At 42.2% G+C, this 25,688-nt stretch overlaps 1 protein-coding gene across 2 annotated transcripts in view; it reads left to right on the forward strand.

The window, feature by feature from the left end:
- The window catches only part of ROR1 (receptor tyrosine kinase like orphan receptor 1), a gene marked incomplete at its 5' end in the record, with an annotated part of 394,299 nt that overhangs the window by 222,947 nt on the left and 145,664 nt on the right, over positions 1-25,688 (forward strand). The gene's annotated exons all lie outside the window — the stretch shown is intronic.

Below are 25,688 nucleotides of genomic sequence, written 5' to 3' on the forward strand. Positions count from 1 at the left end.
ATGGTGAAAACGCTTCAAGATGTGAAATAGGGTTGTTGCTGACCTTCCTGACACTGCCTCTAGTGGATCTTATTTAGGGGATTTGATTCCGCCTGAGCCAGGATTGCTCAGAGCTGTTTGCTGGGTGACCTTTTACAGTGAGTATTTGATACGCTTGCAGGGTTCAGGACAGAGTATGTGAAGTGTTTGTAATTGCCTGCGCATACAGATGGCAGCTTCCTCTGTGCACGCGGGGAGCAGGTTGCTACTATGAGGTTGTTGTAGTATTAATGAAGCCTAGCCATATGCTAAGCACTGGCTACTCTGTAGAGAGCCTATATCCTGGAATGATAAATCAGGACACATTTAAAGCCCCTGCAATGGCCTCATATTACCTTTCCAGCCTTATTTCTCCTTAGTCCCCTCTATGACCTTTTACGCATTTCCAGTCAAATTTGTATTTCTGTCTATATAGCCTGTGCTTTTCTGCCCCTCTGCTTTTGTCTAAGTCATTCTTCCCATCTGACTGGCTCCTCCTTCCTTACCAATACCCATTCTCTCCCTTCTACAAGGCAGCAAATTACTTCTCCTTCAAGTCTGAGGATAAAGTCTCCATGAGCCATTGTCTTACCTAATCCCTCTGCAGGAAGTGGCCTATCCTTTGGAACTCCCAGAGCCCATTTCCATGGTTTTCTCTTTGCATTTTCTGTTATATCATGGTGACTTACATACCTAGACACCTCACCCTTAAACCTGGAAATTCCTTGTAGGTAATATATCTATCTTGTTCTTTTTTATTTTTATTTATCTATTTTTTTGTCTTTGTCCCCATCACAAGATCTCAGACAGACTGCCATTCATAGGAAATCCTCAATAAATATGTGTGGAATGATGGGCCATACCATATCTGGGGACATAGATGGATGGGCCACATCTATATATATCTATATATCTATATCTATATCTATATCTATATCTATATCTATATCTATATCTATATCTATCTATCTATCTCTCTCTCTCTATATATATATATATATATATATGCCAATACATTCAACAGACTTACTGAGTTTCTACTTTAATTCAGGCATAATTCAAGGTTCTGGGATTATAATGATAAAAGGAACTCAAAAGTCATTGTCAAAAACTGCCTTTGATGAGCCCTAGCCAGTTAGCATTGGCCTGCAGACAAGAGACTCCCAGGTTCTATCCTGGTCAAGGACACACACCTTGGTTGCAGGTTCCTCCCTGGCTGGGCCCTGGTCAGAGCTTGTGCAGGAGGCGGCCAATCGATGTGATTCTCTCACATCAATGTTTCTCTCTGTCTTTCCCTCTCTCTTCTACTCTCCCTAAAAATCAGTGGAAAAATATCCTTGTGTGAGGATTAACCAAAAAATAAATAAATAATTGCTTTTGATGATCAGCTCTCTATTATCTGTTCATATATTCACTGGGAGTTGTATTTCCACTCTGAGGTGGGAGAACTGTACAACATAGTCATAGGCAAAATTATTTTGCTGGTTATAATTCTTGGGTATTTTAGGGTGGCAGGATGAGGTGAGATGTCTTTTCACCTTAAATCAAAGGACATTTAGAGTAATTTTTATTCAATTTGATCTGGAAATTCTTTTTCTAATTAAGGCTTGAAACAGGGACTGTATGTTATTCTTCTCCACCTCCAGCACCAAGCACAGTGCCCAGGAGGCAGAAGATTTTCAACAAACATTTATGAACTGTTTTTAATGGAGAAGAAGACATGAAGCACACTAAACGTTAACTCTGTGCCTACTCTGTGTCAGGTGCTCCAAAAATGTGAACTTAATTGGCCAGCTCCTTATGGCACCAATAAGAAAAATGACATTATTGCCCCCTACATGCTATTAATCAGGTTCCAAGTGTGGCTATGAAAGGACATCAGTGTGTGCTGAAAAGAAGCAGAGCCCTGGGAAGATCCTAGCCTGCCAGCCTTCATAGTTCTGCTAGACCAGCATGTAATTAGCAGTGATTGCTCTTCAAGAGAGAAGTAGTGTCAGTAGTAATGAACCTACCGGCCAAAGGACTGAACTCAGGCAGGCCTCAAACTTTTTGTATGTTCAGCATGATCTTCCAGAGAGCATGGATGGCTTTCCAGGGATTCTTGGTATCTTCTTCATCTAGAAGATCATTATTGCATGGTCTTTCATTCCCACTTCAAAGAAAAGATGATAAATTAATTCATTCATTGATCAAATCTTGATTGCTGCCTACTCTGTTCTGGGCACTGTCTGAAGACTTAGGATGCAAAGATGAATCAGACCAAGGTCTCTGTCTTCCATAAGGGAAAGATTGATATCTACATGCTTAATCATAACCTTCTGGTCAATTTGATAGACTAGGTTGTCAAGGGACATATCAGCCAATCACAGAGAGATGCTGGTGAGACTATACAATGGGGAAAAAAATCCATTGCCAGACTTATACGCAAAAAGTAGAAATCCCAGGTTCTAGAAACGAAGAGCAAGCTCAGTAATGGAGCAACAATTAGTGAGAAGGAATTAAACAAAAGGTCCTATGAAAATATGGGCAGTATGTAGGGTTCTTAGGGGCTGGAGTTTCAGTAAGTACCCAGTGGGGATGAGCATTGAGGCCATAGCCAACAACCGCCTGTGTAGCTAGCTGTCAGTGAGGAATGACAGGGCTGAGCATGAAATAAGGAAGATTCTGCTGAGGTTTCTGGCATGGAATTCTGTCAGCCACCCTGGGTCATGGGGATCACCCATGAGAAATCCAAACCAAACCTACGCTAAACATGTGTATGGGTTCAGGGTTCTTATTGTTTAGTGCACAAGCCACAAGCCAAGAAAATAATGTAAAAACTTGGTCTGGAATTAATTGAACTGTGAGATACTGAAAAGCAGGTCATAAAAGTGTCTCAACATCTCAGTGCATGTGGATTTCCCACCAAAATCAAAATTAAAAAAAATCAAAACAACAACAGCAAACTCCTGCTGATGTTAAGTTTACTTTTATATATTATAGTACATGCAAGACAGAAAAAATGCACCCTAGCCATTTGGCTCAGTGGATACAGCATCTGAAACTGAAGGGTCCTGGGTTCAATTCCAGTCGAGGGAACATACCTCAGTGGCATGCTCGATTTCTGGTCCTGGTCAGGGCGCATGCAGGAGGCAATCAATCAATGTGTCTCTCTCACATCCATGTTTCCCTTTCTCTGTCTCTCCCTGTTCCTTCCACTCTCTCCAAAAATCAATGGGAAAATATCCTTGGGTGAGGATTAACAGAAAAGAGAGGGGTGGGGGTGGGGGGAATGCCACCATAAGTGAGAGCCAGCAGATCAAACATGTGGAGAAGTTCATATCTTAGAAACTAAAGACAACAGACAAATTTGAGAGTATAAATGTTAGAAAATGTTTCGCGATGAAAGAGGGAATAGAAACCATAGGGCAAGTACAGGATAATATGACAAAAAAGTAGATATTTTAAAAGAACTAAATAGAAATTCTAGAATTAAAAAAGTTATAAAAATTAAAAATTCATCAAATGGGTTAAACAGTGGATGCAGTCAACTGAAGAGAGAAATGGTGAACTGGAAGATACATTTGAAATAAAGTGGTGGTTAAGAGAATGGATTCTGGAGCCAAGGTAACTAAGTTTGCATCCTGACTCTACTACTGGAATGCTGTGTGACTTTGGGCAAGCCACCCAACCTATCTGTGCTTTGGTCTTCTCATTTGTCAAATGAGCTAATGAAAGTAACTACCTCATATGGTTGCTGTGAAAATTGATCTGGCTAGCAAATCTGATAAACTAATTGGAGAATAAGAAGTAGCAGCTGTTTCTGGTTAATGTGGTTATTACTTTGGGCTTGATAATAAAAAAAAAATCATAGGTACTTTGACAGTCTCGCAAGGAAAGCATATTTTAGGCTTGGAACAGGAATTGCAGGTCCTGTTAAATCAGCCCATGCCAGCAGCTGCCCACAATGGCCTTACACACAAGTGTTCACCCACATAAGCACCATACTTCTTAGCTTGGTAAACAAGATTTTTCCATGGTCTTACCCCTGTTGAGTCCTTCTCCTCACCCCTACACTCCATACTTTGTACTCCATTTGTTTCAACAACCTGCCTCTTAATTTCCTAAAGATATGTTTAGGGATATGTCTCTGTTTGTGCAGTTTCTTCTGACTGGATATCTTTAGCCCTGTTTTACACTCGGCTAACTCCTTCTTTACTTAAGCATCACCATAAACATTCGCTCACCCCCTTTTCCCCATAGAGCTCCTAAGAAGCACAGTGCTGAGTAAGACAGGCTGTATTCCCCCTTTGTTGGACTTTACATTCTAGAGGAAAGACAATTAATAAAATCTTTCATCAACCCCATTGACCATGCTGCCAACAGTGCCCCTAAATATTTCATATGTGGGCTCTATACCTCTTTATATCTATCTTGATTAGAGTCTTTACCATGCTGTATTGAAATGCTCTGTTTTGTGCCTGTCTCTTTAAAATCAGGGGCTCTCTAATCTATGGACATGCTCATATTGCACAATGCCGGTGTATAGTAGAAAATCTGGTGTTAAATTGTATAGGTTCAAACACCATCGGTGCCAGTTCATAGCTATTACATACGAATACCTACTAGGTGTGATGCGCTTGCTAAGCATGTTGCACACATCATGTGAATTCACACCACCCTTTGCAGTAGAACAGGTAGGTGACGGAGGCTCATGGAGTTAAAGGACTTGGCTGTGGGGCACAGCTGGTGAATGGTAGTGCCAAGACTCCCACCAAGGCCTCCGGCCAAATGCAGCATGGCAGCTGATGACACTGTCTCCCTTGCCTTTCTATCTCCTGCTCCTGCGGGGCAATTTCTCTCTCTTGAGGGAGCAGCCAAAATAAAATCCAACACGTGATATTCTTGAATGCCGTTCTCTTCACTTGGCCACTCTGTTCCACCCATCAATCCCACCCTGGCTCCTCAGCCTCACTCAGGCCCTGGTTTTCTGTTAACCCAGTGCAGTCAGTGGCACTAAACAGTTACCTTTCCAACAGGAAATGAAATTGAAAAGAGACAAGACCACCGGAGAAGAGCTGATGAAAGCTACTATTGATGGGGCAGGGGGGCAATGTCTGAAACAAATGCCTCAGAACCAAGGGCCTCCTAAAGTACATGGATCCACAAGGGCCCAACCTCAGCTTCCCCAGGGGGTTTGGGGTGGGGTGTGATGAGGGCCTCTTATCCCCTTCTTCCATTTTCAGTCACATGAGGTCTCAGAGGTTCTCTACAGAAAGCCAAATGTTTCTTTTGGAGAAAGGACTGGAAATTGTAGCCCTAGGTAGCAGAAAGAGCGGGAGCCTACTACTTAAAAAAAATACCAAGGCCTGTTTCCAACTGCAACTAGTTCTCTGTGCTGACAGACTAGATTTGGGGGTAGTTTTGCCCTGGCTTGCTTTTTTAATGTTTATTTTTTATTTTTATTATTTAATATATTTTTATTGATTTCAGAGAGGAAGGGAGAGGGAGAGAGAGAGATAGAAACATCAGTGATGAGAGAGAATCATTGATTGGCTGCCTCCTGCATGCCCTCCACTGGGGATCGAGCCAGCAACCTGGACCTGTGCCCTGACCAGGAATCAAACAGTGACCCCCTGGTTCATAGGCTAACACTCAACCACTGAGCCACTCTGGCTGGGCCTGGCTTGCTTTTTTAAATGGAGAGCTGGTTTTCTCCATGGCCTTGGAGTTTTGCACATAGTAGGGAAATGCATAGCATGGTCCTCATGAACATGGGTTCTGGAGTTAGTATGACTCTGAGCTTCCTTTTGCTCACTTGTGGGTGGAGGTATTGGTATCTGTCACCTAAGATGGTTTTCCTGGCCAAGAAACACATCTATGGATTGCCCTGGGACAGCTGTCTGCATGGTCACAATAGAAAGACACATGCTGGCCTCAGCACCTTAGTGCACCTCTTCCCTGAGAACTTTACTGTCAAGGGGCTGTAAACCAAGTTCTCTAATTCAGGAGTGGTAGCTTCCTCTTGTTCCCCCTCTCTTCCACTTGATTTTCCATGGTACATAAAGAGTCTATTTAAATGGAATTGGCTGGCTGATAGCTTGGAGCTTAGTTCACAGTTAGTTCGAATGGGGTAGCTGAGTCCTTTCCTCGTGCAACTTATTATGTGTATTTGGAGCCTGTAGTGGGCGAAGGGGCAAGATAGGGGTGGACTGGGACACGAACCTCGGTACTTGGTAAGCTAAAGGACAGTCCTTCTGGGACTGGAGTCTCTGGCAGCTCATCCATCCTTTGTTTCATTTTCAAAACTGATAGCTGGTTGCAGGAACTTCTGGTGAAATTGCTGGGGGAGCCACGTGGTGTTTAATACAGCCCAATTTCAGCAGGTTTCGGCCTTAGCCATATCCTCCTAATGTTGATAGCATCACTTTCGTTAAAGGACTGACATTGTCCTGCCACTGTCAACCACAGAAGCACTTGGAACCTCTATAACCTCCTATGGAAAAAGGGGGAAGTGACATTGGCTCTAAAGGGTTGTCACAAGGGCCAGATAAAGTGTGACGTGCCCTTGCAGTCTCTAGCACAGATAGCTGCTCACTGCAGATGTTCTGTTATTCCCAAGGGTAGGGTAGAGCACGTAAGAAAGAGCTTATATTCAGACCCAACTCAACTCCACAGCCATTGTGAAGCTCCAAGGCTTCGGACACTAGATACCTGAGGCTGTCGAGCACCTGAAAGTGGTCAGTTCACAATGAGATTAGTGTAAGTGTACAGCTACAACTGGATCCCAAAGGCTTAGTAGGAAAAAAGGTCTTAAAATAACTTAGTATTAATTTTTTACTGATTACATGTTGAAATGATAATGTTTCACATATTGGACTATGTGAAATCTATTATTAACTTTAATTTTGCCTGATTCTTTTAAATGTGGCTACTAAACATTTTACCATCACGCATGTCACTGGTATTATACCAGTATTTCTATTCCAAGGTGCTACTCTAATGAAACAACAGCTGGAACCTCAGGTAAATCTCCTAACTTGCATTTCCTCCTTGCAGCATGAGAAGTTCTCCTATCTTTCCCAACTTTAAAATTCTAGGAACTACATTTTATAAAAAGAAATTTTTCTAAACTGTGTGTGTGTGTGTGTGTGTGTGTGTGTATAATGCTTAAAAATATATAAAGTACTTTCTGTGTAACCGATTATCATTACTGATTATAATCTGACGTTTAACTCTCTGTGAAAGGCAGTATTGCATTCTCTGGGGCAAAAAATTTTGTAGGGTAAGGTCTAAAGCACAGAGGGATTTTACTTTGATAGAGAGGACCTAGGACAGCAATGGAACCACAGGGCAAGTCCGAAGTCCTAGGCCTAATGATCCAGCATTGTCTACATCTCCCAAAGTTCACCTTGCACTGTTCTCCCCAGCGGGCTGTGCACCAGCCACACTAGCTTCCTTGAAGCCCCTCCAGCAAGCCAGGCCTATTCCTGACTGAAAGGCATATTGATATGCTATTCTCTCTACCCAGAATCCTCTTCTCTTGCTTTCCTCTCCTTCAGGTCTGGGCGCAATTGTCATCTCCTCAGATAAGCCTTTCCTGATCACCCAAAGTTAGTTTCGTGTTCCTTTATAGCAATAAAAAAAAAATCTGATCTAAACCTGGAAGCAGTGAGAACACTGTCTTGATAGGAAAGCAGGGGAGGTTCTGGCCAGCTTGCTACGGCTGCTTTCTCTCCAGAACTAACAAGCTCTTGGTCCCTTTGCCCGGAATCCAGCATAGAAGCACATGGCATGGAAATCAGTTCCCCTTCAATCAAGCTGCTATCTCCAGGACTCTTGTTAATCCTCTTTACTCAACCAGTCTTTTCACTTTAGGGAAAGGAACCTACGAGGTGAGGGCTATGGAATTTTGTCAAAAAGAGCAGGAAAACTATCCTTTATAGTCAATCTTGATTCTTCCAAGCCTGCTCAGAGGGGAGGAGTTTGCCTCTGGCGCACGAAGGGGCAGAGAGAGCCAGCCTCACCACTCAGGGGTCTTTGCAGCCAGTTATTTCAGCTCCAGCTCCAGCTCGTGGCCCCAGCCCCTAACACCAGCCCTCTGTCTCCTCCCCTGTGTGCCTGTCAGTGGGGCATTCAGCTTCCAGGCAGAGGTGCTGGGGTGTTCTGCAAATGGTTCCCTTGGCTGTGTGGGAAGCACGAGTGGTAAGTGCTTTAAAGAAGGATGTAAACATACCTGTTTGAAAACAGACGGTTACCCTGGAACAAAGGATTTTCACATCTTCCTTGGCGAGGCCCAGCTAATGGCTGTCTGAGGTAGGGGTCAGCCCTTCATTTGCTCTGGCCTGTTTTCTGGAGGCTTACATGCCCACAACTCCATTTTAACTCTCCTGAGCTTGCAACAGGAAGTTAGTCCACAAACAGGACAAGTCCCTTGTTTGGGATAAGGACCCACAATGGACCCACAATAGGAGGAAGGCAGCAAGGCCTTCGGCAGGCAGTGAGTTCTGCAACCCATTACAGACATCATTAGGAGGCGGTGGAGTGTGGGGAAACTGCTCTTAGACAAGGTTGGAAATTTTTGCATTCCTGTGCCAGGCAAGATTTCCTGTAGGGCCATGAGAAGCTCACTAATCATTTCTTTAGTTCCAAGCGATATTACTTCAGGGCAGATCCTGTCAAGGCCCCATGCTTAAATATCTCTTTGCCTGGGTTTACTCCATCAAATGCTTCATTTGCTTTAACAAATGCTCCGAGCTTTAGCTGGGCCAGCCGCTTAGGAAGTTCAATTCCCCACATGCCTCAGAGGGCTCTAGCTCTGCCCCCAATTGCTGCAACTAAGGGTAACTCATTTTCTGTAAATGATCCTATTGGACGTTCATCAGACCTGACCAACTCCAGCCTTTGGAATATGCTTGTGTAGAATTCACGTTAACTTGCAAGGCTTTTCTATCCATGGCCTTTGTTCATCTTTTGAACTCAGATAGCTATGTTTTCCTGGAGATTCTTCCCAGGTCTCTAATTTCAGTTTTTTTTCCAAACACTTATATTCACTCATTCATTCAACAGGTATTTATTGAGTGCCAACTGTGTGCCAGGCGTTAGATACAGTGGTGAGAAAACACTCTCTTCTTATGAAGCTCACTTTTTGGTGGAGTAGCACATCCCTGTGGAACAGTGGTTCTCAACCTTTCTAATGCCATGACCCTTTAATACAGTTCCTCATGTTGTGGTGACCCCCAACCATAAAATTATTTTTGTTGCTCCTTCATAACTGTAATTTTGCTAATGAATCGTAATGTAAATATCTGTGTTTTCCAATGGTCTTAGGCTCTACAGCAGCGGTTCTCAACCTGTGGGTCGGGACCCACAGGTTGAGAACCGCTAGCAGGGTCGCCTAAGACGATCGGAAAACACAGATATTTACATTACGATTCATAACAGTAGCAAAATTACAGTTATGAAGTAGCAACGAAAATAATTTTATGGTTGGGGGTCACCACAACATGAGGAACTGTATTAAAGGGTCCTAGCATTAGAAAGGTTGAGAACCACTGCTGTGGAAGGAAGTACTCTTACAGCTAATAGTTCCTAGATGTTTGTTCTGTCCCAGGTGCTGTACTGGACACATTACTCACAGTATTATCCTATTTAATGTGCCATAAAATCATGGGTGGGAGGTCCTGTTGTGTCCATTTTATAGACAGGAAAACACGCTTAGAGAGGTAAAGTAACTCAATTGCTAAATGGCAGAGCCAGGATTCAAGTTCAGGTTTTCTGACTACACAATCCGTATTCTCAATAACTCTACTTCTAAAATAGCAATCCATGTTTATAGGGAGGAAATAAAGAATGAGATTAAGCTTTTGACCTTATAGAATATCTTCTCTGGAAGATGGATATTCTTAATTGCCCTGCTGTGATTTTTAAAAGTTTTTGGGGTTTTTTCTATGACTTCCATACTGTTTAAAATAACTATCCTAAACTGTTTTTTTTTAATCCTCACCCAAGGATATGTTCATTGATTTTAGAGAGAGAGGAAGGAAAGGAGGGAGGGACAGAAGGAGGGAGGGAAAGAAAAAGAGAAAGAAAGAAAGAAAGAGAAAGAGAAAGAGAATGAGAAAGAAAAAGAGAAAGAAAGAGAGAGAGAGAGAGGAAGAGGAAGAGGAAAAGAAATAAACATCAATTGACCACCTCCTGCACATGCCCTGACTAAGGATTGAACTCACAACCTAGGTACCTGCCCTGACTGGGGATTGAATCTGCAACCTAGATATGTGCCCTGACAGGGAATTGGACCTACAACCTTCCAGTGTTTGAGATGACCCTCCAACCAACTGAGCCACCCAGCCAGGGCTAGGAAACTTTTAATAGTGCAGCCACACTGAAGACATGAGCTCATAGAAAGCCTTTCTGTTGGTGATAAGCATCTCTCTCCTAATGATTGTTAGTGGGAACAGGCTGATCATGACCATCTAATCAAACTTTGGGCCCAGATAACAGGTAAATCCTGGGCAGATCTTGAGATGCTGGTCTTAAAATTAATGCCACTTTGGTGCTAACATAAGCATCCTGTAGTGAGTTGAAGTTGCCCCCTGAAGCCCATCCCTCCAGTGCTACATCAACCTGCTAGGCAGTTTCTTCTCAGTCCTCAGCAGTGCTCATCCTGCCAAGTGATTCTTTTAGGATATGGGGCTTCTATTAGGATATGGGGCTCAGCTACTCAGCCCTTTTGAGAGGAGATGGGTCTAGGTCTCCTGTATCTCTAAACTGAATGACCTTTAGAGGTCATACAATCCAACTTTCTAGCTGATATGTGATTGCTTCCAAAAGCTTCCTAAGTGGTTCTACATTAATGCTTTTTTTCTAATTTGCACACTTCTACATTAACACTTTCTTTCCTGTCATTGCACAAGGCTAACCTATGTTTTGTCTTTGAGAAATCCTAAGCTTAGGTTGTTTTTTCTTATGTTGAGCCAACTGGTCTTCATTCTCATTCTTTCTGCTATGTCTGCTTCTCAGAAAGTGGAGGAAGGCTGTTCCTTGGACTTTGTCGTCAGGTTGGTCTCGGTTTCTGCTCTAGTGCTCAGTAGCTGTATGGCCTTGGGTAAATTCCTTAACCTTTTTGAGTCCCACTTTGATCATTTATAAAATGGGGGGCGGGAATTTAAGAATTCCTATTATTACACATTCTGACTTTGAGAAAGACAAAGTTAAATGCTGGAGCAAAAGGACATGGACTCTACCTTCCTTAGCATTGTGTGTGGTCATTTCAGACTTGAAGATGACTTGAGGTTTTCTTTATCAGGTAATTCTAAGCTTCTCAGGCATGTTATGCAGGGTTTGAAGCAGCGTCTTATAGCCTTATTTTTGACTAATAAAGAAAGCCAAAATACATCTGTAGATAAATTTGTAAGTACAGTGAAAAGAAGAGTCAAAATCAATGTCCTATTTATTTAAGCAATCTGTTATGAAACTTATTATTGTCCTCATTAATTCCAGTGTTGCTTTGAACTTTGAGATAAAATGACAAATGGTCTTAAATGGTTTTGGGGGGCCTTTTCTGTTCTTAGGTAGAAGACCTAGTTCATGGACACCTAGACCTCATGATGTTCTTTTAAGGATTAGGGGACATCATGCATGGCTGTGGTAGTGCATTGTTATTATATTATCATCCAAAGATTCTCCTTTTTCTATGGCTAAACATTTACCATTATTGTCATTATTTCTCCTCCTCACTCGTTTTCAAGATTCTTCCCCCATAAATGGTGGCCTCCTGGAGTGAAAACACATTTCCCCATGTAGGCCTGGACTATGTAGAACGCAGCAGGACCATCCCCTTCATTTTGCACTTTTATTTCTGCAACTGAAATTCTCAGCTTCTGGGTAGCATCATCATCTTATTAACTTATGATGAGCTTGCAGTTGACTAAATCTCTTGTGAGGTTCTCACAATGTTTGCCATTTACCTGCATCTCTCCTTTCTCATACTTTTGTAATCGGTATTTTATGTCTCAGTACTCACTATTCCCATCATACCTATTCTTATATATTCACCATGTTTGATTTAGCATATTATTTGATGCCATTATTTAGCATATACAGAACCTGCTAACATTGTGTTTTATATTAATTAGGTCCTCATCTAAGACATTAATGCAACTGTTGGCTGGAGAAGGATACAGACAGAGCCCCCATCATGATTACATCTTGTCTTGTTGCCAGTGTGGAGAACTGCCTCTATTATAAGTGTATATAGTTCAGAGAATGTTTTTAAGAGCCTACAGACCTCTTTAGTATCTTTCTGGTTCTCTGAACTTTTTCAAGTCAACATTCCTATTTTGTCTTAGTAATTCATTGAATAAGCATTTGTAGGTGCCAGGTACAGAAACAAATTACATGTGTCTGTCTTCAAGATGCTCATAGTCTAGTGCAGCCGTGGGCAAACTACGGCCCGCGGGCTAGATCCGGCTGTTCTATATGGTTCTCTTGCTCTCCCCTCCGCTCCTTTACTTTGAATTTATATTAGTTCACACAAACACTCCATCCATGCTTTTGTTCCGGCCCGCCGGTCCAGTTTAAGAACCCATTGTGGCTCTCGAGTCAAAAAGTTTGCCCACCCCTGGTAGTGGGAAAAACACACTATCAGACTAAAAAGAAGTGTGTGCATAATTGAAAGAGTGCATCTCCAAATATAGTCTGATTGGGAGTTTGGGCTTCCACATATGAATTTTGGGAGGATATAATTCCACAGCATCCACCTTAAAACATTTTATACATTTTCTTTTCTACTTTTCAATTGCTTTATAGAGAGAGAGGAAAGGAGAGGGAGAGAGAGAGAGAGAGAGAGAGAAACATTGATGTAAGAGTGGATCATCAATTGGCTGCCTCCTGCACTCCCCTTACTGGGATCAAGCTCAAAATCCAGGCATGTGCCCTGACCGGGAATCAAACCAGGAACCTCCCGATGCATGGGACGACACCCACCCAATCAACTGAGCCACACTGGCCAGGGCACATTTCATACATTTTCACTTTGCCATGCCTTTGTCTATGCTGTTTCCCCAGCATAAGTTTTTTACCCTTCAAAATCCTTCCAGTTCTTGAATATCCAGCTCAAATGTCACCTCCCATGAAGCCTTCTCTGATTTTCCAATCAAACTTAATTACTCTTAATTACACAGTGATAATACTTTAATTGTATTTTGATTTAGCCCCAGTTTTGCCCAGACTGTGTTATACATTTAGGCTCCTTGAAAGCAGGGATCCTGCCTTAATATGCTCCCAATTGGTCTGACTCCAATTTCTATTGGTACTCCCTAAAGGTATGACGTGTGTTATTCATTAGTTCTAAGGGATGGTGGAGGCAATTTGGTAGGTTTAAGCTGGAGAAGAAAAGGCTATAGAAAGCCTCATGACTGTGCCCAAATATTGGAAGCGATGCCTAATAAAAGAAAGAAAAAATGGTTCCATGAGACATTTGAATTGAGGTTACTAGGTAAAAGTTACAAAGAAGCAGATTTCAGCCCAATGTATGAAAGACCTTTTTAATTAAAAAAAACTAAAAGGGGCCCAACCGGTGTGGCTCTGCGGTTGAACGTCGACCCAGGAATTAAGAGGTGGCTGGTTCAATTCATGGTCAGGGCACATGCCAGGGTTGTGGGCCCAATCCTCAGTAGGGAGCGTGCAGGAGGCAGCTGATCAATGATGTTCCTCTTTCATAGATGTTCCTATCTCTTTATCCCTCTCCCTTCCTGTTTCTCTAAAAATCAACAAAAAGATATATTTTTTAAAAAACTAAAAGGGGAAGAAACTAACACTCACTGATAACCAAGAGTTGAACACTGCTGCTGTACACACATTATTTCTACTCCCACATAGTCTTATAACATAGTTTCCTCTTTTATAGATGAAGAAACCAAAATTCCAAAAGGCCAAAGACCTAGTGTAATTTCACATAGTCTATCTCCCTCGCCTGTTCCTTCATGAGGACACAATCTCCCTCTCCAGACTGCCTGACCTTTCTCAGGAATTCTATACCAGGAATGCGCTAGGGTGTTGGTGTAGCTAATACTTGAAGTTTTTTTCTGTCTCTAAAATCCTATGACTCAGAAATTTTCAGTCTCTGACATCAGTTTAATGGAAATAGACCTATCTTCTGTCATCCTTTTGTGGAAAAAATCTATAATAATAAAAGCATAATATGCTAATTAGACCTGAGGAAGCAGCTGCGAGGGAAGCCTGGGTCCCATGCCAGAGGGAAGCTGGTGCCAGCAGCTGGGGGAAGGAAGGCCTTAAAACTCTTAATTAAGAGTACTACAAATTATCATTACAGTATTTCATGTATTATTGGTCTCATTAGTTCATATTTATGAAACTGTTTGGAGGACACAGTTTTGGAAATACCCATACACATAAAATTGACTTTATCCTAGCCCAGTGGTCGGCAAACTGCAGCTTGACTAATGAGTTTGCCGACCACTGGGATAGGGGCTTAATCACAAGGAACAACAACTGCCTGTAATTATTGGAATCGAGAGTCTAGGTCTGTGGTCGGCAAACTCATTAGTCAACAGAGCCGCAGTTTGCTGACCACTGTAGCCAATAGGGGTTATAGTTTTCGAACAAGAGCTACTCTATCTGGGGGGGGGGAAAGTGATAATATGCCTAACTTGTCACCTGACTCTAGAAGTCAGATGGATGTGGTACTTAGCCCTGCTGTCCTGATTGCAATCCATGCTGAAAGTGGGCCCTGCAGACTGAGTTGCAGCACCCCGAGGGCCAGCTCCTGGGGCAGGCAGCCAGTGTTCTGAAGCAGCTGCCATTTTTCTTCGGTAATTCATGTGTGAAAGTGTCTCCGCTGTAAGAATGTGGGTCATCTTGTTCTTCTTCCCAGAGCCAGGCTCTTATTAGACCAGAAGCGTCTCCTCATATAAAATGCATCCAAGTTGCGAAGTTCCTGGATGATAAGGGTAGTTGCTCATTCCAAATACATAACTCTTTTCATCTATGACATCTTATATTTGGCTACACTGTTTTCTGTACTCAACAGGGCCTTAGAATCCTGGAGCTGGTGTACATGTTGGTATAATGTAGAGATAATGAAAAATGATTGAATAGCTCTATCTTTTGCAATTCATATGGTTTCTTTAATTCAGTATCTCTCTTTCCAGTTGTGAAGTCATTGCCTTGAATTTGAGCAAAGCCTCTGTTCCTGGGTATGTGTGTGTTTTAAATAACATTTTGGCATGTGCTACGAAACTCCTCTCTACTCTGTCCCCCCGCCCCCCCCCCCCCCGCCCAACCCCCCTGCCCCAACCCCACCTCTCCCTCCAGTCAGAGGAGAGATGAATCACCAAATGACCGGCCAGGAATATCTAAAACCAGTTTAGTTTAGTTTAGTTTGTTTGTTTTTTTGTTTTTCCAGTTTTTCATTCACCCTACTTTATTTTCCCAGAAAATATATCATAGATATCCTCCTCTTCTTCCATTTCTAGTGTACAAAATGTGTTGTTCTTGGGTGGAGATGGAAATAGAGAGTGGGAGAGAATGAAATCTATATCTTGCAAAGTAGAAATGCCATCAAAACATGAGTATGACATTGATACTGCTGTGGGATCATTTAACACAGTTAGCCTCAAGTTTAACTGACATGACTCAGAGAGAAGGATTCACTCAATATCAAATAGTGCTTTCGTGGTAGAGATATAACCAGACTGCATTCCCTGGTCCTCATTGCATAGCCTTAAAATATCACAGCTTCTGAGAAGTCTTCCACATTTGCAATCAAGGCCAGACTGAGGCATCAGCCCCCTCAGGGCTTGGAGGATGCTATCAGGGTGGAGTGTCTGGTCCTTACAGTCCTGTCACAGACCTCAAGGATCTAGAACCCATGAAACGAAATCCTCAAATAATTATCTGCCATTGTTTTCTGCACTCAAGTTCAGCAGACAGAGATAGAAAAGGTAAGAAAATAAATAAGGGATTTATTGAAAAAGCAATATTCTTTATGAGTCCTCTTATATGAAGTATCTCAAATAGTCAAATTGATAGAGATAAAGTAGAATGGTTTTTGGAGGGGGCTGGAATAAAGGGATAATGGGGAGCTGTTGTTTGATGGGTACTGTATCTTAGTTTGGGAAGATGAAAAAAGTTCTGTGGACCAATGATGGTGATGGTTGCCCATTGTGAATGTACTTAATGCCACTGAAAGGTACACTTAAAAATAGTTAAAAATGGTAAATTTTATGTTATGTAGAGTTTACCATAATAAAAAAGCACTATCTTTGGTACAATCTGGAATTTCCTTACCCTTGTGTGTATGCATCCCTAGAAATAGGCTATGGTGCCCTAAAGAATAGTAGTAACAAATTTATACTGCCTTGTATTTGCCTTGCATTTTTTTAAAAAAGAATTTTACATGCATGATTGTGTTTGATAGTTACCAAAACTGTCATGAGAAGGGCATGACAGGCATGCCTGTCCTTATTGTACAGATGAGTAAACTGGGGCTCCACATGACACAGCTGATAGATCAAAGAGTTGTTACTAGAACCCAGGGCTTCTGATTTGTGTTCTTGGAGCCAAGCAAGATCCACTTTTGTAAAAAGTTTTAGATTGATACTTAACATATTATTCTTACTAACCCTGGAAAGGAAACGAATATATTTTATTTTACTATTTTTTAATCCTCATCTGAAGATATGTTTCCACTGATTTTAAAGAGAGAAGAAGGGAGAGAAAAAGAGAATGAAAAAGAGAGAGAGAATCAGTTTCTTGTTGCCTCCCGTACACACTCCAACCAGGGAGCGAACCCGAAATCCAGGCCTGTGGCCTGACTGGTAATGGAACCTGTGACTTCTTGGTACACAGTTCGATGCTCTAACCAACTGAGCCATACCAGCCAGGGCTAGACTAATATATTTTAGATGAATTTTCCATTTTGAGCACTGAAGTGGTTTAGAGGAGGTTTTTACCATGAAAATAAATTAACTTAGCCACCCTATTGTCTAAATTCTGATTACCTAAGATTTTATTGTACAGTAATAATACTGACAAATACTTATATAGGAGTTGGCTATGTACCAGGTACTATTCTAAGTGCCTTGACTATACTAACTGATTTACAAAAGTGCATTATTTATAATTTATTGAGACTAGCATGTACTAAGCAGCCTTTGAAGGGCTTTAGATACTTTATTTTATTTAATCAACCTAACAGTCTGACTCAGCAGGTATTACTAGAGCTTCTAGATGTTAAATAATTTGCTGGAAGATGCCAGATTAGAAGTGACATAGCCAAGACTCAGATCCAGGTCTGCCTACCTCTTTACTTCTACTCACACAGATGGCATAGTGTGTGTCTTTCTAATCACTGTCATCTCCAAATATTAATTATGTCATTCAGGCGGCCGGGGCAGTGTCCACGTGTGGCTGCTGGTTGGCTCAGAGCTTGCTTCTTGAGGGACTTCTAAGTTTCTCTCTGAAATTCTGGCTGGAAATTTGATGCAGTTGCTGAAAGCGGAAGAAATACAGCTTTCATGTTCATGCGCAATTTGCTTTTTCATTTTCTTTTATTATCCTGAGACTTACTGTAAATCACACTTTCCCATCAGTCCTGGGGGTTCTGATTATGTTCATGCGGTCCAGCTAAGAGCAAGGGCAGTAAATTACTGCCACTTTGTTTGAAAATTTTTTTAGCCACAGTACATTAGCTGCTTTTGTTTGCTTTTCCACTGGTGGTGTGCACGTTTTTATTTCAGAATTGGTGTTTCTTGAATGTCTCATTTGTGAATAATGCAGCTTGCAAAATGGAATGATTGGAACAAAAATATGCAAGAGGATGTCCTGTTGGCATATGTAAGATTTTAAAGCATTTACAGCCAAAATGAGTTCTCGAGTTCTCTTTCACACATGCACACGCACACACACTCATTTGCTGCATTTTCCTGTTCTCTCTGTTCTACTCCAGTTCCCAAAAAAGCAATTATAAGGTTATGACCAATACAGCAACTCATATCAGGTAACTACCAAGACATACCTTCTTCTAGGCTTCTCTAGGTATTTTTGTCTGTTTGAAAGATTGATAGATCAGAGGGTCAGGGGTCGCGTTTTATTGTAAGTTTCTGTTCCAAATTTCTGGACATTTTCAGTACAAAAAAGAATAAAAGTAAAAGAAAGATAGGAAAGAAAAGGAAAAAGAAAGGAAACCTTTTAAAAGGCAAAATGGGGCTAATAAGAACCAGATCCTAAAGTGATTGTCAAAATGTCAAAAATAACTGCTTTTCCTTTATTCAATAGCATTCATCTTGAGGCCCCTACGTTTCTGTAGAATCTCCTAATGGCTTGCCTTGATTCTCTTGCTGGGTCATCCATAAATAGAATAGCTTCTAAAGCGATACCCAAATCCTCAATAGCTTTCAGTAATTGGTGTTGGAGTTCAGTGGAGACATTCATTTATGGTCTTCAAATCTCATCTTCTAATAAAGTGGCCAGGAAGGAGACAGCCTAGCATGCCCTGGCAACCAGAGATTGAGGTGCCCTCACCAGCCAGCTTTGTCATAACCTTCACAGGTTTATCCTAAAGGCTTTAGAAAACAATGATAATTATGCGGAACCTAAATGAGTGTGAAAATTCACTTTTATTCTGAAATTTGTTAGTTTTACAGTGGCTTTGGAAAGGATTTTAGTGCACATGAAGATGGAGCTTAAGTTAGAGAATTCTCATCATTATCAATAATCTATGCAGTGGTTATTTCATTTTCTTGGACTTTGTGATAGACAACTTTCAGGGAGGCTGCCTACGTTACAATAACCCCTGATGTCTAATAATCACGGCCGTGTTTATATGTGGAGCCCTGCCATTCTGAGGAGAGCTTATTGGACCTGGGGTGGATACCTGACTCTAATTGGGTCAGTCAGAGTCTCTGTCCTGGGAATTTGGAGTTGGGACTCAGAGACAGCCAGTCAGTGTGTGTGAGTTGCTGGTAGTGCCATGAGGTCAACATGGGGACAGTAGAATGATCACCCTTTGCTGTGAATGCAGAGAACTCGGGAAATTTGGTTTGCAGAGAGTGCAGAAAAAGGAGATTTAAGCAGATTCCTAGCAAGAATCTAGAGATTGGGGGTGGAGGGAGAGTCCGGACCTGGTTCCCAGCAGCTTTCCAGTCTCGGTTCCTGTTCCTCTGAAGGCCTGGCCCGACTCCTTGCCAGGCTGCGTGAGAAAACCCTTGCATCCTGTGTTAAATTCCCCACTTACCTCACCCATCCCTCCTCACCTTCTTACACAGCTTGAGTTAGCTTCTGTAAGCTTTTACATGCCATCAGAGTCTTGACAGGCTGATTACAGAGATGGCCACACAAACAAATACATGGATGTTCATAGTTACTCTTCAGTGACCAGGGAGGTTTGGGTTGAGAATGAACCTCAGAGATCTCTTAGTCCTGTCCTCTCATCAGACAGATGAGGAAATGCAGACTATAGATGTGAAGTGATTGCCTAGGGTCACACAGCCAGTCTTCAGGGCAGCCAGTGCTCTTTCTAGGCTGGCCCCCTAGTGACTGCTATCCATCCATTCACCCAGCCAATCAAAACATAGAGAACAAGTTCCTGCTACATGACAGGTCTTAAAATATGTGCTTTCTATGTATTGCTAGGTAACAAACCACTCTAAACTCAGTGGCTTCAACCAATCACTTATTATCTCTCCAGGTTCTGCGAGTTAACTAGACTCCACTAGGTGGTTCTTGCTCAGGGTCTTTCATGTGGCTGCAGTCAGATGTCTTGTTTCTTAATATTTTTATTGATTTTTAGAGAGAGATGAAGGGATGGGGAGAGAAAGAGAGAAACATCGATGTGAGAGTGGAATATTGGGACCAAGCCCACAACCTGGTCATGTGCTCTGACCAGGAATGGAACCAGCAACCTTTCGGTGAATGAGATGATGCCCAACCAACAAGCCATAATGGCCAGGGCCTGTGCTTTCTATTTTTTTTTTAACAAACTGTGTGATAGGATCAAAGATCTTTATGTTTATTTGCACTTCATTCCATGGGATTCCCTAGCTGAAGGCCACTTGGCTAGCCCATCATCAGAGCAAGTTCATTCAGGAATCTCCCAGAGTATGCTCCCATCATATAGTCTCTGTGTCTCTCTCATGACACCCTTTTCTACTATCTGTGATAATGCATTCATATCCTTGTCTCCTTTGGGAGCCCTTTATAATCAGGGACCATGTCTGAATCATTTTTACTTCCTAGCACAGAATCTACCACAAGGTGTGTCTTCAGTAAATGTATGCTATTCTAAAGAATGTATTTCACTCCCTAGAATCTCAAGTGGGAATTGTGATCTCGTGTGTCTGCTTTTCCCTAGATTCCCGAGGTCAGACCTAATTTGGGATGAAGAGATAGGGATACAAGCTCGGAACCCCAGCAAACCCTCCTCCCCATCACAGCTCCTCCCAGCCTTATCCTCCTTGCCCTGTTGGGTCAGCTCACATTTCCTGAAGCCCAGCTCTAGCTCAGTTCTTCCAATGTCTGCACAGGTGTATTTTCTTACTATTCTGATTTCCACTCCTCTGTATTCCTCCCCTCCCCAAAATGCCTGTGCATTCCAGCAAGAGGACAGGAAATGTGGGCTTTCTCTCCCTCTCCACTCTGCTCTGGGTCTTGCCCACTCTGCCTGATAAAAGGCAGAGTACTGCCTGCCCCCCCCCCTGCCCCCACCACCACCACCACCACCACCATGGCTGCATACTACTAACCCTGGCCTGCCCATTTTGATCTCTCTCCCAAACTCCTTCAACACTCAACCTCTTGACCACACACTTAGCTTTGACTCTCACTCTGACTTGTACTTTCAAATTAGAATCTGGAATATTTCCTTCTTTCTTCAAGATCTTAAGGGGCTCCTGAAGGACAGAGACCATATTTCCTCCTTTGCAAAAATCCCATGGATTGCTAAGTGTGACATCCTTTGCAAGTCCTTCTCTGTTGCCCCAGGTTTAGAAGCAGGTTACATGTCCTCTGTCACCCTGAATATACCCAGCTCATGATGATTGTTTCTTTACATGTTTCATTCCATAGCCAGGATGCAAGACCTTTGAGCACAGGCACATAAATCCATTTGCTCTTTAATTCGTTAAATATTTTACGCATCTCTCCACAGCAGACCTGTGCTAGGTTTAAGGTGCTGTAACAATGAAAAAGGCCTGGTTACAGTCTTGTGTGTTTGATTGTTGCCTCTTGCTAAGAAAATAGTATCCACTTCAGTTGTCATCTCCAAATTATTCACTATTTTTCTGTGTTCTTGAAAAACCAGTAGCATTTTTAGACAAAAAAAAAAAATAATGTCTAATTGTTGAGGAATTTGGTTCAAAATTTGAGGACAGAACCACCCCATTCATAACAGAATATTCAGGTGACAAGAATTTCTCCCGTGCATTGCCCCGCTACCAGGAGATCTGAGGTGTGGCCAAGTCAGCAGATTCTTTCAAATTTCAAAACACAAATCTTGCACAGTGAATGGGGATGAGAGGAAAGACTGGTGTGTGTGCCCTTGCATGTTCCCTGAAGTTTATATTCTGGGAAAAGCTGAACTGGAATGTTGGGCTCAGTGGAATCGAGTTGGAATGCTGATTGGCGCACAAAGGGATTTGTTCCCCACTCAATCAAGATGTGACTTTAGAAAACTGAGATGGTGGAACTGTGTGGTCCCTATAGGCATAGACATTCCTTGGCCAGAATGGCAAACTTGTCTTTTGAAAGCCACTGGGCTCCATTTAGAGCATCAAACACTCGAGAATTTATTATGACTGGACAAAAGCCGCTTCCTCACAGAGTCAGGCCAGGATAGTGAAAATACACAGTGACTTCTTTGAAGGCCCAGAGTGTAGCTTGGTTCTTCCTCACACCGGGCCCCCTATTAGGGCTGAAAGCACAATTGTTACCTTTGCATGAGGCAGAAGCATCCACAGGCTTCCCTAGTGAGCATCACGCATCATGCTGATGCTGAGGCGTCTCCTATCCACAGTATTGAAATCACAGTGATGACTTATGATGTGTTCTGTTTGCATTGGCCCACAGCCCAAACCAGAAATGTATCTCACGCTTGGCCTTCTAGATATTATCTCCAGTCATTTAAAAGTTCATTATGCAAACCCACTCACCCTGTCCCGCTATAGTTAAGGTCTGTCAGCATTTTACAAAGGCTTATAACTCAACCATAAAGGGGGAGAATGCAGTTTTCAGGTTGCAGTGTGGCATGCAGGGCCTCAGCCCAAGAGCCAAAAGCATTGCTTTTTTGTTGTTTTTAAGTTTGAACCTTACTGACTTATAGTGAAGCAAAGTACTAGCTTGTGCTTTTTCTGGTCTTATTTGGGTTGATTTTCCAGGGTTGGGAAGTGACTCCTTCAAAGGTAGATATACCCTCTCTCAAGAATATAGGCCCTTGCCAAAACCGGTTTGGCTCAGTGGATAGAGCGTCGGCCTGCGGACTGAAAGGTCCCGGGTTCGATTCCGGTCAAGGGCACGTAACTTGGTTGCGGGCACATCCCCAGTGGGAGGTGTGCAGGAGGCAGCTGATCGATGTTTCTCTCTCATCGATGTTTCTAACTCTCTGTCTCTCTCCTTTCCTCTCTGTAAAAAATCAATAAAATATATTAAAAAAAATAAAAAATAAAATAAAAAGAATATAGGCCCATGGATTTACTTATCAGATTTGTATTCAGCTGAAGATGGTGGCTTCGTGAAAAAAAAATTATTATAAAGTTAGGATGGGTGAAGATCAAGGGAGTCAGAAATATGTTTGGAAATATTTCTCTAAGATGCAGTGACCAATTTTCATGCCAATCTGTGTCCTTTTGAATTTTATTTTCAAGAATTTTATTATGTCAAAATCAAGTCATTATCCTGAACATATTTCTGCTCATAATTTCTAAATACAGTAATTCCCCCTTAAACATGGAGGGTATGTTCCAATACGTGGATGCTGGAAACTGCAGATAGTACTGGACTATACACTGAGTGGCCAGATTATTATGATCTCTGAACGCATAATAATCTGGCCACTCAGTGTATATCCTATATAATAACTGTCCCCTCGGCCAGGAGTTCAACCAGCAGGCAGGCCGGCCAACCGCCCATGTCCCCTCTCCCTGGCCAGGCTGGCCAGACCCCATCCATGCACCAATTCATTCACCGGGCCTCTAATATATGTGTGTGTGTGTGTGTGTGTGTGTGTGTGTGTGTGTGTGTGTGTGTATACTGAGTGGCCAGCTTATTATGTGTTCAGAGATCATAATAATCTGGCCACTCAGTGTATATATATTATGCTTTTTCCTGAACCTACATACCTTTTCACTTAAAGGAAACACTTTAAGGTTACTTTTTAACATATTTGAATTGCCAGCACCACTACTCTTGTGCCTTGGGCCATTATTAAGTAAAGTAAGGGTTACTTGAGCACAAGCACTGCAATACTGCAGCAATATTGCAACAATACTGATAACCAAGAGGGTGACTAACTGGCTGCCAGGGGTGGTTAGCGCATACAGCGTGGATACACTATACAAAGGAATGATTCCCGTCCTGGGTGGGACTGAGCAGGATGGCATGAGACTTCATCACACTATTCAGAGTGGTGCACAATTTAAAATTTGTGAGTTGTTTGTTTCTGTAATTTTCCATTTAATTTTTTCAGACCACAGTTGACCACAAGTAACTGAAACTATGGAAAGAAAAACCACGGATCAGAGGGGACTACTGTATTCTTATTATTACTAAATTTAAATAACACATGCACACATGATAAATATGAAGTAACAAAATGATACCAAATAATAAAAACAGTTGAAAAAATATTAATAACTTGGATACTGAAATAAATCACAAAAGTTTATAACTAGAAAAAAGGTTCCTGAATAACCTTATTGGCAGTGGCCAGTGATCTAATTAGATAACCTGCTCTTGGAGTCAAAATAAGGGCTGGTAAAGATCATTTGGATAGTTTCAGGTGAGTTGATCATGGAAGAAGTTCTTAATGACAGAAGGGTATAAAATAGTAGATTGAGAAGGGACAAGTTGGGATGGGTATCGGGTAGAACTGGGTTCCAATCCCAGCCACGATGAGCCTAGCTATGCTAAAACCTCTATAAGCCTGGGCATCTTCCTTAAAATAGGGATATATCATAGGGTTTCTAGAAAGGTTAGGATGCAGTAATATATGTAACTGACTGATGGACTCAGTGTTCAACACGTTTGTTCCCCTCTCCTACCTTTATTAATTATAGCGGGGACTCAAAGCAATCTAAATGTTGAAGGTCAGCCATTCTGTAGATCTTAACTACTTAGAAGGAAAAACTAATTTCCCTGATCGTTTAAGAGTCCATTTACATACAATTGGCCTACTTATAAAAATGACCTATTCATTAAAACAAGTCTCTAGGTAGCGAAGTTTTCTTAAACTCCTTTGTGTTGCTATGTGTACTTACTGTGCTTCCTAAGGAAATACCTACAAAGGAAGTTGTCTTTACCCATTAATCCAGATTTATAGGGGGGTTTGCTTTAAGTGCACATTTGCCGAACCCTTTCTGATGTATGTGCGCTTCCTCCCCAAAAAGGAGCTACATTGTTGACTGTTTGTTGTCTTTGGTCCTGTGGACACCCTTTAAACCCACTCTTGTTACTCAGAGGTCACCATCCAGAGCTCAGCTTGGCACATTAGGACTTGAGCTCTCAAGAAAATGTGAGCCAGGACCCAGCCCAGTCCAGCACAGCACTTCTTTTCTTTTGATGTTTATGGGATGCCTGTGGCAGCTTTGTCCAGCCAGGAATGTTTACTTTCATTGGGCCATCTCTCTACCTGATTGAGGATATAGGTTTAAAACTGGGGAGTTCAAGGCAGAAGTTTGAATTGGAGAAGTGGTTCCAATCTTTATCGCTAATATGACCTTAGGCAACATGCTTAATGATTCAGACTTGATTTCAGCTTCTGAACAATGGGAATTGTAGTGGAGAATCCTCCTAGACATTTTTTAGCAATAAAACTGGCCTCAACAGGAAGCCAGGCAAGAATCGGTGGTCAGGAAACCGTAGCTATGACTTTAGCCAAGTGTTCTCTTGTTGACTGCACAGGAGAATCATTTGAGGACCATCTAAAAAAAATGCTTATCCTGAACTGCACCCAGGATCAATTAAATTAGGATCCCGGGTATCAGTGTTTTGTTTTATTTATTCCCCAGACGATAGTGATGTTCAGGGAGGGTTGAGAATATCTGGTTCTAGCTTATGATAACTCCCTGTAGTGAATGTGATGAGGTTCCAGGGATGAGTTATCTTATTTAATCTTCACAACATCACTACTGATTACTTATAATTATTAACTCACTAGAGTCCCAGTGCATGAATTTGTGCACCTCATGTTGGCCATGAGGCTGCGGTAGGCACAGGGGTGGGTCTTAGCCCATCATCGTGCCCCTGCCCAGCCCCTCCCACCACAGTCCCCAGCCCCCTCTCTGCTGTCAAACCCGCTCCCACCATTACTCCCACACACTGGCAGTGCCGGCCCCGCTCGCACCCGCTGATGGCGCGGAGCGATTGGGGCCAATGCCATCAGCGGGTGCAAGTGGCAGCTGCTGCTGCAATTGCCCCTCAGGAGCAGGGGGAGGTGGAGAAGCCCTCAAGGGCGATTG

The sequence above is a fragment of the Plecotus auritus genome (assembly GCF_963455305.1).
Source record: "Plecotus auritus genome assembly, chromosome: 2".
NCBI lineage: Eukaryota > Metazoa > Chordata > Mammalia > Chiroptera > Vespertilionidae > Plecotus > Plecotus auritus.